The sequence below is a fragment of the Montipora foliosa genome, chromosome 6 (genome assembly GCF_036669935.1).
Source record: "Montipora foliosa isolate CH-2021 chromosome 6, ASM3666993v2, whole genome shotgun sequence".
In the NCBI taxonomy this organism is placed as follows: Eukaryota; Metazoa; Cnidaria; class Anthozoa; order Scleractinia; family Acroporidae; genus Montipora; species Montipora foliosa.
Window position 1 is genome coordinate 39,981,198 of NC_090874.1, and position 14,490 is coordinate 39,995,687.

The 14,490-nt window shown below is 38.8% G+C and overlaps 1 pseudogene; it reads right to left on the reverse strand.

Annotated features, from left to right (window-relative positions):
* The window catches only part of LOC138005558 (DNA-directed RNA polymerase II subunit RPB2-like), a 21,140-nt pseudogene extending 10,413 nt beyond the window's left edge, over positions 1–10,727 (reverse strand).
* Between the last annotated feature and the right edge of the window lie 3,763 nt (positions 10,728–14,490).

A 14,490-nucleotide genomic window follows, 5' to 3' on the forward strand; every position in this document is an offset into this window, starting at 1 on the left:
TTCGGATGCTCTACCAGTGAGCTACAGGAGACCCGAGAGAGCTAAACCATTCAACTAGGTTCATGCGCTACAATTATATCTTTTATACGGAATTTTCAATGAGTTGCCACCGAAAACATCAATATATAGTGTCTATCACTTGAAAGTAAAGTTAGTTATCTTTGAGATAAAACTGAACATGTGACAAAGGTTTGGAAAGCAGAAACGTGTATCACATTTCCACACCAAAGGGAAAAGCTCAATGTTGTTGTTTTCATCCCTACACTTGTATGCGTGTTTTGGAGCACTGAACTGAAATCTTTTTGGCTCAGATCAAATGCCATTGCCAGACCATTGCACTTGACCCCGGTACTTTTTTCAGGATCTTATGAGGCTAGCATTACACGGTTAACCCCGTTACCGGCTCACGAGGCCATTCTAGACCAAACTTACTTTTTTCTCGCAGTTTTAGTTTCGGCCGATTTTATCTCTACGCTTCGGGCAACTTGGCTTTGAATTGGAGCAGTAGTCCCATTTCTCAATAATTTTTGCGGCTAAGAACCTTGGTTAGTTGTATAAAGTAAAAAAAACAAAAACAGCAGTAGACTAGCAACCTTTGTGGTATGATTATGGTGCTGAAGCAAGAATCCCCTTACAAGAAGGGGTTCCTCTCCACTAATGTAAGTATTGACAATTCGATCGGAACCCAACTGTGTGAACTACAATGAAAGCAGTTTCTGATTGGTCTAAAACGGCCACGAGGAGACAGCGTTGCGTCTTCACTGCTCTAAAGTGTCAAAATTTGCAAAATGTTGTATAAATCTGAGTTTAAATTTTAATCCACGTACCTCTTCCTCTTCCTCTTACTGAAATAATGGTAGATTTTTTTAATGTCCCAGAAATATATCATTTCTCCCGTTTCCCGGAAGAATTGTGTTCTTCTCCCGAAACAGGCCTTGTTAGAGTTGTCACCTCGGTAAGATTTTGCACAGGAGGTCATCAGTGTTTGGCGGCTGGGCATTTTTAATGCCTTTAATATAATAAACTAAGCAGAAAAGATGAACACATCCGTGCAAAGTCATGTCTAAACACTGTGTACAGGCTGTCAACTTGCTGGGTGCCCGGCCCTAAGATAATGAACCCGCTGCAGCACATGATCTCTTTCATTCCACAGAAACCATTTCAAGAAAGTTCTTTGAATTGCTAATAACATTTTTGTTTTATATACACTTATTATTTAATTTGGGACTTTTACCAACCAAAGACTGGAGATACTCCGCTGCGAGAGACTTACATGTACCAAGCTTGCATTAAGAATCACAGTGGTTACAAAACCAAACTGATTTAATTCCTGCCAAAGATCTCCAGAGATGAACTTACAAATAAGCCACAGAGGCTTACTAAGAAGCCTACATGTGGTTAGTAATAATTATTGATTTCATGACAGTGAATCACCTCAACCATTTTGGGTTGATCGTGAGAGGGAAAAGGCCTCTAAGCAACAACCTGGTGATCTAAGCTATCAAAGTAAAATCATGCATTGTCTTTGAGTTCATAAATAATAAACAAAGCAAACACACCTATAGTCGTTGCACTCCCTCTCCTTTAGCTGATCAATGTGATGTTTCCTTAGCAACAATCTTTGATTCTCCACAATCAACTGTGGTCGACAAATTCTCCCAGCATCTGTGTAGATCCTAATCTCTTTTTCTCTGAAATCTCTCACCATGGAAACCTACCAAAGTACAACTGACCATTGTTGAAAGTTCAATTCAAAATCAGACGTGAGCTATTCAATGGACAAACCTTTAGCTTTACAGTACCTCAGAAACAATGATATCCATTTGTCTTCGGAGTTTCGAAGTGTACTCATTAGCTGATCTGGATGTCTATGGATCCCTACCCAACAACCATTGACAAAAATCTTGGTTGCGCTGGAAGGAGAAACAATCATTATTAAATAATGAGAATGATTGAAATATCATCCTCTTGACAATCATCTTCGTAAACTGCACCATCAGATTTTAAAGCTAATGAACTACAAGCATTATTCAGCCTATACGTAACACAGTGACACACTTGGGATTCTCAACAACACATGGAATTACACCCCAAACTCCTTTTTTATATTGTTTGAGATCTTTAAAGTTCACTACCAACAACAACAGAGAACAAAAGACATGGAAATGCAATGTGGTTGATGCAAGCCAAATCAGTGAGTTCCAAACCAGTCGCAATAATTGTCAAGCTAAAGGCCACAGATTGATTATAAAAAAAACTGAAAGTCAGTTTGAAAAAACGGGTGATAAAGCTCAGAACTACACTCAAGAATGAATGCAAAAGGAGGAAAGACAAAACAATGATTCTTTTTTGTTCAGTTTAAAACCTTTCATTCTGGTTTTTGCATAACTTGCAGCAATTCACCTTACAAGAAAAACTGCATTCAAATTCATAATAAAGTTTATCAAAATAAATAACAATTTTGAAACCAAACCATGACATGGTTTACATTCATTTGTTAGTTGTTTCAATAATGGTGTTATTAAATTGACTTTAATATTTAGATTTAGCCAAGCCCAAAAGAGGAGCTTGCGGGTTATTTATTCTTGCAACCTTGCTTGAGCCTGTGATCCAATCGAGTCGAACCGAACACTTGCCGATTACTAATTCGGATGCTCTACCAGTGAGCTACAGGAGACCCGAGAGAGCTAAACCATTCAACTAGGTTCATGCGCTACAATTATATCTTTTATACGGAATTTTCAATGAGTTGCCACCGAAAACATCAATATATAGTGTCTATCACTTGAAAGTAAAGTTAGTTATCTTTGAGATAAAACTGAACATGTGACAAAGGTTTGGAAAGCAGAAACGTGTATCACATTTCCACACCAAAGGGAAAAGCTCAATGTTGTTGTTTTCATCCCTACACTTGTATGCGTGTTTTGGAGCACTGAACTGAAATCTTTTTGGCTCAGATCAAATGCCATTGCCAGACCATTGCACTTGACCCCGGTACTTTTTTCAGGATCTTATGAGGCTAGCATTACACGGTTAACCCCGTTACCGGCTCACGAGGCCATTCTAGACCAAACTTACTTTTTTCTCGCAGTTTTAGTTTCGGTCGATTTTATCTCTACGCTTCGGGCAACTTGGCTTTGAATTGGAGCAGTAGTCCCATTTCTCAATAATTTTTGCGGCTAAGAACCTTGGTTAGTTGTATAAAGTAAAAAAAAACAAAAACAGCAGTAGACTAGCAACCTTTGTGGTATGATTATGGAGCTGAAGCAAGAATCCCCTTACAAGAAGGGGTTCCTCTCCACTAATGTAAGTATTGACAATTCGATCGGAACCCAACTGTGTGAACTACAATGAAAGCAGTTTCTGATTGGTCTAAAACGGCCACGAGGAGACAGCGTTGCGTCTTCACTGCTCTAAAGTGTCAAAATTTGCAAAATGTTGTATAAATCTGAGTTTAAATTTTGATCCACGTACCTCTTCTTCTTCCTCTTACTGAAATAATGGTAGATTTTTTTAATGTCCCAGAAATATATCATTTCTCCCGTTTCCCGGAAGAATTGTGTTCTTCTCCCGAAACAGGCCTTGTTAGAGTTGTCACCTCGGTAAGATTTTGCACAGGAGGTCATCAGTGTTTGGCGGCTGGGCATTTTTAATGCCTTTAATATAATAAACTAAGCAGAAAAGATGAACACATCCGGGCAAAGTCATGTCTAAACACTGTGTACAGGCCGTCAACTTGCTGGGTGCCCGGCCCTAAGATAATGAACCCGCTGCAGCACATGATCTCTTTCATTCCACAGAAACCATTTCAAGAAAGTTCTTTGAATTGCTAATAACATTTTTGTTTTATATACACTTATTATTTAATTTGGGACTTTTACCAACCAAAGACTGGAGATACTCCGCTGCGAGAGACTTACATGTACCAAGCTTGCATTAAGAATCACAGTGGTTACAAAACCAAACTGATTTAATTCCTGCCAAAGATCTCCAGAGATGAACTTACAAATAAGCCACAGAGGCTTACTAAGAAGCCTACATGTGGTTAGTAATAATTATTGATTTCATGACAGTGAATCACCTCAACCATCATTTTGGGTTGATCGTGAGAGGGAAAAGGCCTCTAAGCAACAACCTGGTGATCTAAGCTATCAAAGTAAAATCATGCATTGTCTTTGAGTTCATAAATAATAAACAAAGCAAACACACCTATAGTCGTTGCACTCCCTCTCCTTTAGCTGATCAATGTGATGTTTCCTTAGCAACAATCTTTGATTCTCCACAATCAACTGTGGTCGACAAATTCTCCCAGCATCTGTGTAGATCCTAATCTCTTTTTCTCTGAAATCTCTCACCATGGAAACCTACCAAAGTACAACTGACCATTGTTGAAAGTTCAATTCAAAATCAGACGTGAGCTATTCAATGGACAAACCTTTAGCTTTACAGTACCTCAGAAACAATGATATCCATTTGTCTTCGGAGTTTCGAAGTGTACTCATTAGCTGATCTGGATGTCTATGGATCCCTACCCAACAACCATTGACAAAAATCTTGGTTGCGCTGGAAGAAGAAACAATCATTATTAAATAATGAGAATGATTGAAATATCATCCTCTTGACAATCATCTTCGTAAACTGCACCATCAGATTTTAAAGCTAATGAACTACAAGCATTATTCAGCCTATACGTAACACAGTGACACACTTGGGATTCTCAACAACACATGGAATTACACCCCAAACTCCTTTTTTATATTGTTTGAGATCTTTAAAGTTCACTACCAACAACAACAGAGAACAAAAGACATGGAAATGCAATGTGGTTGATGCAAGCCAAATCAGTGAGTTCCAAACCAGTCGCAATAATTGTCAAGCTAAAGGCCACAGATTGATTATAAAAAAAAACTGAAAGTCAGTTTGAAAAAACGGGTGATAAAGCTCAGAACTACACTCAAGAATGAATGCAAAAGGAGGAAAGACAAAACAATGATTCTTTTTTGTTCAGTTTAAAACCTTTCATTCTGGTTTTTGCATAACTTGCAGCAATTCACCTTACAAGAAAAACTGCATTCAAATTCATAATAAAGTTTATCAAAATAAATAACAATTTTGAAACCAAACCATGACATGGTTTACATTCATTTGTTAGTTGTTTCAATAATGGTGTTATTAAATTGACTTTAATATTTAGATTTAGCCAAGCCCAAAAGAGGAGCTTGCGGGTTATTTATTCTTGCAACCTTGCTTGAGCCTGTGATCCAATCGAGTCGAACCGAACACTTGCCGATTACTAATTCGGATGCTCTACCAGTGAGCTACAGGAGACCCGAGAGAGCTAAACCATTCAACTAGGTTCATGCGCTACAATTATATCTTTTATACGGAATTTTCAATGAGTTGCCACCGAAAACATCAATATATAGTGTCTATCACTTGAAAGTAAAGTTAGTTATCTTTGAGATAAAACTGAACATGTGACAAAGGTTTGGAAAGCAGAAACGTGTATCACATTTCCACACCAAAGGGAAAAGCTCAATGTTGTTGTTTTCATCCCTACACTTGTATGCGTGTTTTGGAGCACTGAACTGAAATCTTTTTGGCTCAGATCAAATGCCATTGCCAGACCATTGCACTTGACCCCGGTACTTTTTTCAGGATCTTATGAGGCTAGCATTACACGGTTAACCCCGTTACCGGCTCACGAGGCCATTCTAGACCAAACTTACTTTTTTCTCGCAGTTTTAGTTTCGGTCGATTTTATCTCTACGCTTCGGGCAACTTGGCTTTGAATTGGAGCAGTAGTCCCATTTCTCAATAATTTTTGCGGCTAAGAACCTTGGTTAGTTGTATAAAGTAAAAAAAACAAAAACAGCAGTAGACTAGCAACCTTTGTGGTATGATTATGGAGCTGAAGCAAGAATCCCCTTACAAGAAGGGGTTCCTCTCCACTAATGTAAGTATTGACAATTCGATCGGAACCCAACTGTGTGAACTACAATGAAAGCAGTTTCTGATTGGTCTAAAACGGCCACGAGGAGACAGCGTTGCGTCTTCACTGCTCTAAAGTGTCAAAATTTGCAAAATGTTGTATAAATCTGAGTTTAAATTTTGATCCACGTACCTCTTCTTCTTCCTCTTACTGAAATAATGGTAGATTTTTTTAATGTCCCAGAAATATATCATTTCTCCCGTTTCCCGGAAGAATTGTGTTCTTCTCCCGAAACAGGCCTTGTTAGAGTTGTCACCTCGGTAAGATTTTGCACAGGAGGTCATCAGTGTTTGGCGGCTGGGCATTTTTAATGCCTTTAATATAATAAACTAAGCAGAAAAGATGAACACATCCGGGCAAAGTCATGTCTAAACACTGTGTACAGGCCGTCAACTTGCTGGGTGCCCGGCCCTAAGATAATGAACCCGCTGCAGCACATGATCTCTTTCATTCCACAGAAACCATTTCAAGAAAGTTCTTTGAATTGCTAATAACATTTTTGTTTTATATACACTTATTATTTAATTTGGGACTTTTACCAACCAAAGACTGGAGATACTCCGCTGCGAGAGACTTACATGTACCAAGCTTGCATTAAGAATCACAGTGGTTACAAAACCAAACTGATTTAATTCCTGCCAAAGATCTCCAGAGATGAACTTACAAATAAGCCACAGAGGCTTACTAAGAAGCCTACATGTGGTTAGTAATAATTATTGATTTCATGACAGTGAATCACCTCAACCATCATTTTGGGTTGATCGTGAGAGGGAAAAGGCCTCTAAGCAACAACCTGGTGATCTAAGCTATCAAAGTAAAATCATGCATTGTCTTTGAGTTCATAAATAATAAACAAAGCAAACACACCTATAGTCGTTGCACTCCCTCTCCTTTAGCTGATCAATGTGATGTTTCCTTAGCAACAATCTTTGATTCTCCACAATCAACTGTGGTCGACAAATTCTCCCAGCATCTGTGTAGATCCTAATCTCTTTTTCTCTGAAATCTCTCACCATGGAAACCTACCAAAGTACAACTGACCATTGTTGAAAGTTCAATTCAAAATCAGACGTGAGCTATTCAATGGACAAACCTTTAGCTTTACAGTACCTCAGAAACAATGATATCCATTTGTCTTCGGAGTTTCGAAGTGTACTCATTAGCTGATCTGGATGTCTATGGATCCCTACCCAACAACCATTGACAAAAATCTTGGTTGCGCTGGAAGGAGAAACAATCATTAAGGGACGGACCATTAGAAAAGTGATGGGGGGGATGGGGGATTTTCAGCTGGAAGGAATTTTTTTTTTTTCGTGCACTGCTCGTGCAGGAATTTTTTTTCCAGGTGAAACCCCCTGCACGAATTTTTTTTGGACAAATATTGCTTTTTGTTAACAGTGAAATCTTGATTCATCATCTATATGTTATTGTGATTTATAAATTATTCTACACTCACAACAGATCAAACGATACAGGCCACTTTTTAATGCAAAATCTTTTCGAAAATGTACACACAGTGAGAGAGGAGGAAGCCACTTGGAGTGGACGGCTTCCCTGTACATTTTTGCAGTCCCTGCCCTCTGGAATTCCTCTCCCACAGCCCATCATGATGATGCCATAATCCACTCACCAACACAGCCCCTCTGTAGTGCCCTCCAATCCAAAATCTAATATTTATTTATTACAAATTTTATTTTATTATTTTCATTATAACACAGTATTAACAGAGAATATATCGTACATGTAGGTACACTAGGTGCAATTTAAAACAAAAACAAGGTTCTAATTGTCTCCTTTCAATAAGAAGAAAGTGATTTTTGTTTATTCATATTGTGCCTGGTAATATTGTTGATTTCTGAATGACATTTCTAGCTATTGTAGTGTGAATTAATTTGTCACCTTTAATTTGTCATATCATTCAGTGTGAGGAAAACACCTCAGTACACTAGATGTCTTTATTTATTAATAATAATATAGCAGGGCCTGGGGTAAGACCCCAAGAATATTTTGAATGAGAATTATTTTTAATAGACACTGGCAAATATTATATAATTATTAAACAAAAGTCACAATTGAGCCTTCCTTCTGCATGAATTTTTTTTCTTTACCTTTTTCTTTACATGAATTTTTTTTCTTGGCATTTTCCCTTGATTGAATTTTTTTTTGGTTTTTTCCCCATCCCCCCCATCACTTTTCTAATGGTCCGTCCCTAACAAATAATGAGAATGATTGAAATATCATCCTCTTGACAATCATCTTCGTAAACTGCACCATCAGATTTTAAAGCTAATGAACTACAAGCATTATTCAGCCTATACGTAACACAGTGACACACTTGGGATTCTCAACAACACATGGAATTACACCCCAAACTCCTTTTTTATATTGTTTGAGATCTTTAAAGTTCACTACCAACAACAACAGAGAACAAAAGACATGGAAATGCAATGTGGTTGATGCAAGCCAAATCAGTGAGTTCCAAACCAGTCGCAATAATTGTCAAGCTAAAGGCCACAGATTGATTATAAAAAAAACTGAAAGTCAGTTTGAAAAAACGGGTGATAAAGCTCAGAACTACACTCAAGAATGAATGCAAAAGGAGGAAAGACAAAACAATGATTCTTTTTTGTTCAGTTTAAAACCTTTCATTCTGGTTTTTGCATAACTTGCAGCAATTCACCTTACAAGAAAAACTGCATTCAAATTCATAATAAAGTTTATCAAAATAAATAACAATTTTGAAACCAAACCATGACATGGTTTACATTCATTTGTTAGTTGTTTCAATAATGGTGTTATTAAATTGACTTTAATATTTAGATTTAGCCAAGCCCAAAAGAGGAGCTTGCGGGTTATTTATTCTTGCAACCTTGCTTGAGCCTGTGATCCAATCGAAACCCAGTAACTGGTCAGCAGTCAACTTAAAAAAAAACAACAGCTGAACTTGATGAGCTCTAAATTTGAGTCCCACGATATGGTCACGTGATACTGGTCACATTGGCAAACATGGAGGGGTTGACGTACATACATGTACCTGTACGGTCGTACCGTGACCAAAACCAAATTTTCTCGCTACAAAATTAGTTGACTGTAGTTATTAATTTTAGAATCTCACTTGTTGATGGCTGATGGTGTGATTTCCTCCAAATTCTCCATAGTCCACTCCTCTAGAAACTCTAAGATAGGACTGGGTTGTGAGCCAACGGAAATGTAGGCCATCAGAGCCAGATTCTTCACCAGTCCCACAGCATGACCCTCTGGGGTCTCTGCAGGGCAAATCATACCCCAATGGGTATTATGCAGCTGTCTGGGACGAGCCAGTTTACCCTCTCGTCCAATAGGAGAGTTCAGACGCCGCAAGTGAGATAGTGTGGATGCAAACGTCAGTCTGTTGAGAACCTGTGACACACCCGCACGGCTTTGATGGGCTTTCTTTTGATCACCCCAGTTTCCTGTTGCCAAAGAGTACCTCAATCCATCTGTAATGACTTTTGGTTTGAGAGCTAATTCAATGTTGAAGTCCTACGACATAAATGCGGTGATAAATGATCTTTTAAGAACATTTATCACCGCATTAGCACCGCTGTAGCATTGAAAACCTTAAAAGGTTTTCAATGCTACAGCAAATTAATAGATGTATTCCACACTAGTATAGGCTTGTGTAATGTGCATCCTTAATGTAAGAAAATCAAGCACCATAAGTCATGTTGTGCTGAAATTTTCCTGTTGTTATAAAATATTCATGCAGCTTTTGATTACTGATAAAAAATCAATAGGCAATACAAATGACGGATACTGGTCTGTACCTTCCCACTGTCAATAAATTTCTGTGCATACATTCTCACTTCTTTCATAAGGTTCCTGGACAACCTAAAAAAAACCATTTAAAAGAAGGAAGAAATATACCGCTATTCATGGCCAACTAATTATCCCATCTATGACATGTGATTAGAAGCATTATTTATAAAGCTACATGTAAATGCAATTTACACGTGTAGGGAAGGTTAATCTCAAGCCAATGCAGCATGCAGCCTTTTCGAACCAAATGGGCATGCCTTTATTTTGGGGGCACCCTGGAATACTGCAGGGCTAGCTTGCGTGTGGCCGTGCAAGCTTTGCTGGACAATTTGCAAATCATTGCAGATCATTAAGCCCCACTCTTCCCATCCCAAGGCTTCTCGGTCGTGGAGGTTACATGTAAGTAATGTATCTGGTCAGGTACAATAAATGTTTGCTGTGGAACCCTGGTAGGGAAGGCAACCCGCAAGGATGCCACCATGCAGTGCCTGCATCACACAAGTCACTTTCCACTAAAATTCATTTTAAGGGCTCTGTAAAGGTAAATTTTTGAGTCATATTTTTCCGAAAAACAAATTCTGAAAAATTCATTTTAAAAAGCTAAAATTGGTTTCCTTTGTTTCCCGCCATAATCTGCACACAAAAGATGATTGACGTATCATGTCAATCACACACAAAATGATCGGGTCTCAACTGACAGCCTTTACAGTCACTGTTCTGGGATTGGGCTGTTAGTGACAGTTCCAAGTCTCTTGCTAAAGACTCAATTTGCAACTTAAGCAGTAATTATGCCATGGCTTTTCTACATACAGTGTATGGACCTGTTTCATGGAATTAATTACACCTGAACTCACCCTCTAAAGAGAAAGGCCAGCAAAGGCCCTGCCAAGTCAAGTCGCTTGTTGCCATAGTGATCACGGTCATCAAGTTCGTTGCATGTACATTCAATTCAATAATCTGAAACAGTAGAGCATGGAAGGGAAACTTGTTAAAAAAGCAACAATAGTTTAAACCACAAAAAAGTCACCCTAGGCAAGCAAATCTTTTTTTTTAACTCTTTTAACCCATAAAAAATAATGCTATCAATTTATTACCATACGGAGAAATATTCCAATGTGCGTTTAGAATGGAAAGAAATATATAATTTACCTTTTAAAGTACTCAAGGACACAAAATCGAAGGAGTTTCAGTATAAAATTCTTCATAGATACTTAACCACAAATGCTTTTCTACACAAAATTGGTTTGATGGCTTCACCATTATGTACAGTGTGTACACTGTACTTTTTGTGATGCAGAGAGCGAGTCCCTAGAACATTTATTGATCACATGTCCATTCACTAATGATTTTTGGCCTTTATTTGTTGGTGTAGGAATGTAAACATAGCTTTAGATGGGCTTTCTAAGTTTGATAAACTCTTTGGGATTTGGAATAGAGAAGAAGATTTCTTGCTGCTCAATCACCTTTTAATTGTATGTAGCTAAAAAAGACATCTATGAATGCCGGAAAAATAGCACTCGCCCATCCTTTAGAGTGTTTTGTAAAACCCTGGCTTATTTATATTAATTAGAATCACAGGTTATGAAATCAAATAACAAAGAGTCCAGTCATAATCTTAAATGGAGAAAATATATCGACAACTTAAATAGAAAAATGTTAAATGTTTGATTTTTCATAGCACCATGTAACTGAATTATTATTACTATTATCATTTTAAAAGTTGTATTGCAGTGGACATTTATCAATGGCACCAATAAGACACGGACAGTAGCGTTGTAAAAACGTAAAGTGTGTGGGTAATTTGTCGTTGTTAGATTATGCAATATACGTTATTTCGAGTACGAACATATTTTTCAACCTACGCCAACAATGTAAAAACGGTAGTATGGATGCGGATCGATCGAATTTTGTTGCACAAACGCTTGCTCGTTTTGATCTCCTTTGGGATCCATTTAACATCTTTTGGGATTCTAGTGTTACAAGCGGCGAGACTCACTGCTTGTACCGAACTGATTCAAGATAGGTATGTGTAAAAAAGAGCCTCTCTATCATCATTTTAAAACATATTTATTCCTCTCCGCTTTATAAACTCACAACCGATAGTTGTAAACTCGATACAATCATTAAATCACATTCTTTCTTAATCGATTTCCTGTTGCCAATCATACTGCAGCTTTTTGTAATCGTGGAGGAACAAACTAATGCCACGTAACTTTCGTTCACGCTCCCCTTTACGAAAGTGTTCAATCAGTGTCACTACAGTATTCACTAAATCGAGCCTGAGCCTCGATAGTTGCTCTCCTGATCTCTCTCACTTGTTGTGGTCTGTGTTGGATGGTTTTAACCGTCGGAGCGGTGTCCACACATCTGATCTCGAGAGGACACACAGCCTGGATTGGACGCTCCAGCTGCTTTCCTTTATGCATCAGGATCACACCTCTGGGGATACCATTGGTACCTTTCACAATGCGCACTCTTCCCCAATGATTGGTAGAATTTCAGTTTGGGTGGACGGTTGTTCAAATGATTCTCAATATCTATGATTACTGTTTCAAGTTGTTCGAAAGTGGGATGAGATTTCCCACTTCCTTGTGAAATGTCTTCTTGATGTCTTTGATGATACGTTCGTACATCTCTCCACACCATGGCGATTTGGCTAAATTGAACTGCCAGCGGACTTCTTGCGATGCTAGGAAGTTAATCACCTGCTCTTCCTTGCGTATCTTCCATATTCAATCTGTGGTTGTTTTAAGTGTGGCTGCGTTGTCATATATTATGATTTGTGGCCTAGCTTCCTCTGAAAGTCTTCTGCAATTTGGGTCTTCGTCATTTCCAGATGCACTCATTTCCAGATGTTAAAATCTCGTTATTTTAGATCGATGTAAGCAAATAAAACACAGATACAAAGTGAACACTAACAGGTTAATTCATCATGGCTTCTAGACCGAGCGCAATGCGCATATCCTTACAAATACTACCGCTGATCATAGCGACCTTCCCCTTAAAAGAAAAACAAAACAAACATGCAAAAAAACCAAAGATAAAAAACTGTATAAACGTCATTGAGATAATTATACAGCAACAATAACTAGCAAATTCATTCAACTGTTCAAAACTATTCTGCCAACGTCAACACTTAGAGAGTGCTCTTCACCTCAGAACGTAGTCCTTGAAACACTGTGGCTTCCGAACAACCCTACCACTGGCAGTCCTGGTTGTCTCTTCAATATCTTCATTTGTAGAGGACAGTTCCTCAGGCTGGGGAATTGTTGCTGTAAGCCCCTCCACTAATGGGTTTACTTTGTCCACCGGGACCTTGAAATGTGGGCATTCGTGTGTGCTGCTTGTCGGTGAGTCAGAAGCAAATGGGCTGTCTAGTGATGAAAGATTATCTTCTGGAGATTTTATCAACATTCTTCGATTTCGACGGTATTTTCTTCCTTCACATGTTGGATTTCGTACGATCTGGGCGTTTCTGCGTGTTGCAAGACTATTCCCGGTTTCCAACTGTTTCCCATTCGCACTCTTATCCGATCACCTGTTTTCAAAACTGGGAGGGCTTTGGTCTGCCGGTCAAAATAATAGTGCTTTTGTTTTCTTTGCTTTAGCTCCAATTTCTCCATAACCTTGTGGGCATCCAAGACCTTAATAAGACATCACTTGCAGGGATGATTAACAAAAGTCGTCTGCTCATGTGTAGTTGATCGGGTAAGACAACATCATCGATGGATGTATTTCTGTATTTCAGCAACGCGATATATATGGATCAAGGCTGTCTTGCTTTGCTTCGGTAAACAGATTTTGCACAGTTTGAACTGCTTTCTCAACGAGACCATTTGCTTAAGGGTTTAGTCCCACGATGTTGCAAATGATTCAAATTCCTTTGAAGAGTATTGGGCGACATTATCACTGATCCCTTCAGGAGGTATACCATGTCTTGCAAATGCAGACTTTATGTGGGTTATGACCGCGATACTCTTGGTGTCTGGCAGTTTTGCAACTTTGAGAAATCTTGAGTGGTAATCCACGATAGTAACATATTCGGATTTTTCCTATGTGAAAAGGTCTGTGGCTACCAATTCCCATGGTTTGCTTGGTACACGAGAAGCAATTATAGGCACCTTTGCGTTTTGCTTTCGGTGTTCTAAGCATATAGTGCATCTCAGTCTTGATATGGGAGTTCACTTTTCAATCCCCATGTGACCCTGGTGTTTCCTCTCCAGCATTTCCTTTCTCATGGAGAGAGGGATCACAATTCTTTCACCCCTGAGAACTAGACCATTCAATTATGACAACTCATCTCGCATGCCCCAGTATGCATGGATACTAACTGGTGTTTGCACCTTCGTCTCTGTCCATCCATACTTAATTTTCTCGGAGAGTGTCCTTGGTGATTGGTCTTCAGCTGTTGCGCGTTTAATTCTTCCAATTTAGACTCTGTGACTGGCAGCGTCCGGCTTACCAGGTGCACATGCAGCGCAATCTCCCCTTCCATTTTGTTATCTACGGTTTGAGAGACAGGTGCTCGGGAGAGCATTTCAGGGAGGACTTGCTCCTTTCCTGGTTTATATTCCAACGCGTAGTCGTACTTTTGCATTCTCAATAGAATTCTTTTTAATCTCGGTGGTGCTGCAGCCAGGGGTTTCTTCACAACGTCTTCGAGAGACTTGTGTTCTGATTTAATGGCCACTTTCTTTCCA